The sequence below is a fragment of the Vombatus ursinus genome, unplaced genomic scaffold (assembly GCF_900497805.2).
Source record: "Vombatus ursinus unplaced genomic scaffold, bare-nosed wombat genome assembly UNPS02014926.1, whole genome shotgun sequence".
Classification (NCBI taxonomy): Eukaryota; Metazoa; Chordata; class Mammalia; order Diprotodontia; family Vombatidae; genus Vombatus; species Vombatus ursinus.
This window is the reverse complement of record NW_020954704.1, coordinates 2,329,816-2,335,285: the sequence shown is the minus strand read 5'-3', so window position 1 is coordinate 2,335,285 and position 5,470 is coordinate 2,329,816. Positions and strand designations below refer to the sequence as shown.

The 5,470-nt window shown below is 42.7% G+C and overlaps 1 long non-coding RNA gene across 2 annotated transcripts; it reads right to left on the bottom strand.

Moving 5' to 3' along the window:
- Positions 1–512: 512 nt before the first annotated feature.
- On the bottom strand, positions 513–4,295 carry LOC114029356. 2 transcript variants are annotated; one of them, XR_003567477.1, is made up of 3 exons: positions 4,223–4,295; positions 3,019–3,266; positions 513–963 (listed from the first exon to the last, which is right to left on the bottom strand). It is a non-coding gene; the product is annotated as an uncharacterized LOC114029356 (long non-coding RNA). The 2 variants fall into 2 exon arrangements; XR_003567476.1 differs by having other exon boundaries at positions 3,019–3,208.
- Positions 4,296–5,470: the final 1,175 nt, after the last annotated feature.

Here is a 5,470-nt window from a genome sequence, read left to right as displayed (position 1 = left end):
TGTTACCTCTACCAGAATCTTCTTTTTTCTAAACTAAACGTCCCTTATTCCTTCAACTGATTTTACTAGGTCATGAATTCAAGGCTCTTCACTCTATTGGTTGTCTTCCTTTGAACACAGTGCAGTTTATGAGTGTCCTTCTTAAACCATGACACTCAGAATTAAACACAAATCTCCAGATAAGGCCCAATAGGGGCAGAACACAGTGAAATTATCACCTCCCTTTCTTGGAAGCTCTGACCCTCCTAACATAGCCCAAGATTACATGTTTTGGCTGCCACATCACACTGCTGACTCATTGAGCTTGTACTCCACTAAAAAAATCAAAACCCTAGGTCCTTTTCGGTTCAACTGCTGTCATTCAATTCCAACCCAGTAAGACTCAGGGCCACTAAGCCTCTCAAACTTAGAAAGTTCATCTTGGGACAGATACTTCCAAAGGTCGTTGTAAGAATCAAATGAGATAACGCATGTAAAGCACTTTGAAAATCTTAAAGGCATTATATAAATGCAAGCTATTATTATTATTATTATTATTATTATTATTATTATTACTTGTTGCCTAAATTTAGGGAAGAAGAACAAACACCAAAGAGGCATCCCAAACCCAGGCTCAGGTTTGCCTAGGCAGGATAAGTGTTTTAGCTGCCTTGATCTCACAAACACAGTGAGGTCTGGGGCATGGGATGAGGATAGCCACCCCCAGCACATCCAATTCTCAAGAAGCAATTTGAGATAGTTAGTCCTGATGCAATTTGACATGATCTTCAGCCAGAAAGGAAAACCAAGGACAGGTTGCTCTCTTTTGCATACACTGAATCATCAGCCAATAAGGAGGCTCTCTGTCATCTCAAAGTCCAAACCCTTCAGCAATAAGTATCTGAAGACCAGAAGCAGCACTCCCCCTCCTCCAAAGCTTCCCTGTGGTCATCTGGAAACAGGAATAGCAACTTTGAGCTTGTCCTATAGAATAGCCCCCACAATACAGGAAAAATAAAGTTTAGAGATGAGGAGGTCAAAAGAAATTTAATAATAGTAACCATAAAATAATAATAATAATGATAACATTTACATAGCATCTACTATGTGCCAGGTTCTATGCTAAGTACTTTCCTTGTGTGACTACAGGTAAGTGGCGTCACCTCTTTGGGCCTCATCTCCACCTCCTGATTTCCTTCAAGTTCCAGTTAAGATCTCACTTTCTACAGGAAATCTTTCCTGATCCCCTTCAATTCTAGTGCCTTTTCTCTGTGGATTACTTCCTATTTATCCTGTATTTAGCTTGATTGTACATAGACTGTATGTATGAGCTCCTTGGGAGCAGAAACTGCCTTTTGCTTTTCTTTGTAACCCTAGAACTTAACACAGTACCTGGCACATAGTAGGTGTTTAATGCTTATTCATTGACTGACTATTTTCTCATCTTTAAATGAAGAAGTTGTACTAATCGGTTCCAAGGATTGTCCAGATCTGCGTCCTAGAATTCTATGAAAACATTTTTTGAATCAGTGGAAGAGTACTAAATAGACTGGGAATCCTCTAATCTTCCCTCATCTCTTCTCCTCTCTACCCAGACAATAGAGGCCATTTCTAGAAAACTCTGAATCTTCTAATTATTCATTAGCACTGCCCAGTCCTAAGAAGATAATTCTCATTTATTGCTACTCACCTGAGTCAAGTCGAAATACATATATTGGGTGACTAGGGGAAAACAAGTGCTAACTTTGTGTGCCTTTTAATTAATCAATCAACTAATTAGCATTTATTAGTCGCTTATTGTGTGCTAGACACTGATGGTACAAAAACAAAAATAAAACAGTTTAGTTACAATCTTTTGGGGAAACAAACATGTACACATGTAAGTAGATACAAAATATATAGAAAGGAGTTTGGGGTGGGGGGAGGACCTTAGCAACTGGGGATCAGGAAAGGCTTCATATATATAGGAGGTGGCATTTGAACTGACTTTTTAAGAAAATTAAGGATTCTAAGATGCAGAGATGAGGAGGAAGTGCATTCCATGTATAGGAGTCAGCTTGTGCAAAGGTACAGAGATGGGAAATTGAATTAGATGAGGGACTGAAGCTTAGGAAAGAGACTAAGACTAGATTTCTAGATCTGGGAGTCATCTGTGTAGAGATGATAACTGAACACATAGGAGCTGATGAGGTCATTGAGAGAAGAGAGTCCAGGACAGACCCTTCTTTTACAAGGAAGGAGGGTGGGTAGGTGGCTGAAGATCGTATTTATTTGCCAGGCTGCCTGAGTAAACACTCAAAAAGTAGATGATGAGTCCTACCAGGAAAAATCCCTGGAATCTTGGCTGAAGCCAAAGCTGCCTCCACATTACAACTTCTCCCTTTCCAGCACAACTGCCTCCAGTCCCCAGCAGCTAATACGCCCTTTTCTGTTTTAGATTTCATACAGCATATGTTTCTGTGATCCGTGCCCTTTCCATAGGCTGACTCTTATTCCTGGAATGCTCTTCTTTCTTGCCCTTATCTCTAGGAACCTCTTTGTTGTTGTTGTTAAGTTGTTTAGTCGTGTCTGACTCTGTGACCCCATTTGGGCAAGATACTCACTGGAGTGGTGTGTTATTTTCTTCTCCAACTCATTTTACAGATGAGATAATTGAAGCAAACAGGGTTAAATGACTTGGCCAGGGTCACACAGCTGGTACATGTCTGAGGCCAAATCTGAACTCACGTCTTCCTGATTCCAACCCTGGTACATTGTGCTACCTAGTTGCCCTCAGAACCTCTAGCTCTCTTCAAATCTCAGCTCAAGTAGCATTTCCTACAACAGGCCTTTTCTGATTCCACCAGTTAGGACTGCCCCCTCCCTCCAAAAAATACCTACTTTGGATTTATTTTTTATTTACCCATTCATCTATGTGCTATTTCCTTTATATAGAATGTAAGCTCTCTGAGGGCAGGGACTCTCTTGGTTGTGTGCTTGTATCTGTGTCTAGAACACTGGCTGGCCTATATAGATGCTTAATAGATTGAACTGAATCACCTTGTCAACTCCAAGCTCTGCCCAAGTCAATGGATTATGCTGCTGATCTGTTGTGAATTGTACTGTGTTCCTATCATCTGGCCCTTCAAAGGAACACAACTTTTGTACCAAATAAGGAAACAGGAAGGCTTCAACAGTTGCACACTGACTTCATATTTCCTTTTCAGGACTTTTTCAGTATTTTTTTCCGCTGCGGGAATGAAGATGAGACTGATCAAGCACATAGCTAATATAATCCATTCATTTCTCTGGAACCCAGAAAAATTACATGGGAGAAGGAGTCAGCTCTTCCCTTCAAAAGAAACAGAAATCCCCCCTATCCCCACCCTGGGACTTTGCTTCCCATAGAATCTTCCCCCTCCAACTCCCACAAGGGGCTCATTGCTTGGCTTCTGAATTGGAACCTTGGGGCTCTTTGCTATTATCTGGGGATGTTTTCTGTTTTGTTCAGATCTGTGATTTCATTGATGTGTGGAACTCTGGGTAAGGAAACTTTGTCTACCAATGCCCATTGGCAACTGTTCTGTAGCTAGTAGTATTAGAGGGCTGTCTGGGAGAACTAGGAGAGATTAAATAACTTGCTTTGGGTCAAATGGCCAATGTGTATGTTTTCATGTGTGAGGAAAGACTTAAATCCAGGTCGTCCTGACATCCTGGTTTTTATCTGTGTGTTTGGGAGTACCACAAGACTGTACTGGCCAAGGTTGGCCAATCAACACTGAAGACAACTGGAAAAATGCCTATGAGATCAGATTATGAGGTATCTGGAGACAATGGGAGACATTTAGTCACCTGAGATTCTTCCAATATTCGTGTCTGGCCCAAAGGAATAAGTCCAGATAATTCAGTGTTATAAAGCCTCCTTGGACTCCCAGAGCTCCAGGTTCAAAGGACCCTAGTCTCTGGCTCTAACAGCTTCCCCATCACTTGACCTGACTTCCTCCCCATTTGTCCAGGTTCCAGTGGGGATCCTGAAGAGGTCAAGTTCCTGCCAATCAATTCTGCTGGAGCCCATTCTTCTCTAACTGATCATGCCCCATTTCCGTGTTTTAAAGTTCCTCTCTGAGGGGAAAGCTCACCCAGAACACCAGTAGTACTGCTAGTGAGGTGGCAATGGTCCCACTGTCCCAGGGGGTATGCTGGACTCAGTTCAGACCAGCTTATGGAAAGCCCATTGTTAAATTTTCAAAGTGAATGTTTATACCTCAGAAACTGTGCCTGCTCCACGCCTTTCTCCTTCCTTCCACTCATCCACTCAGGTTCTTCCTCGTTGTGGCCATTATTTCTTCTCTTTTCTAGGGTCTAAGTACTTCATGCAAGGACTTCAGGAGATAGTAAGTAACCCACAAAGTAACATGGGAGTGGAATGGGATACAGGAGAGGGGAAACAGTGGAAAGAGTGCTGGACCTAAAGTCCGGAAGACCTCAGTTTAAATCCTGCCTCGGATGTTTACTAACTAGACAATTCATTTAACCTCTTTCAGTTTCAGTTTCCTCATCTGTAAAATGAAGATAACACCTCCTTCAAAGGTTGCTTTGAGTGTTAAATGTGATAATACATGTAAAGTGTTCTACTATTAGTGGGCTGATGCCCTTGGAAACTGTTTTACAGACACGGCCCCATATAGATCTAGCCAATGTTTTTGAGTTACTCACCTTCACAATTTCTGTATTATCAAATCCATGGTATAGGATGGGAAAACAGACTGAAAGGGAGAGCAACTTACTTTAGCCCTAGTAAAGGTTAAAAACTAAAGTCAATAATCCTGTTTGCCTCTTTGCCCAAGGGCCAAGGCTCAAGCTTTGCTTGGGCACTGGACCAAAAAGGTCCTCCCACACAGAGATGACTCCCAAGTCCACGACCAAGCCTACGATCCCTTTCTCCACCAAAAGGACAGAAGTGGTGTCTGCTAAGATATTTAATAGCACTGGTAGATTGTAGTTTACTGTCCTTCTTTTCACCCAAGGTTATTTTGAGAATTTAAATAAGAGAAGATGGATAGGAAGGAGGAGGCTTAACTAACATTTCTGACAAAGCAGACCAGATACAATTTACTAGAGAAAACTGCTGAATATCAAAGGCATTCGTTTAGAAGAGTCACACCAAAAGGACTGCTTTGTAGCTGTAGAGCCCAACCTCCTTCCCACTCTTCCCACAAGGTCCTTCGTGTACTTTTTACCCAGGGTGTGCTATCTGATCTCTTCCCAGATATCACTGCTGAAGATACTTAAAATGTAGACTCCTCTCCTCCCCCTCCTCCTCCTCCTCCCCTCCTTTTCCTCCCCTCCTCCTCCTCCTCCTCCTCCCCTCCTTTTCCTCCCCTCCTCCTCCTCCTCTTCATCCCCTCCTCTTCCTCCCCTCCTCCTCCTCTCCTCCTCCTCCCCTCCTCTTCCTCCCCTCCTCCTCCCCCTCCCCCCTCCTCCTCTCCTCCTCCTCCCCCTTTTCCTCCTC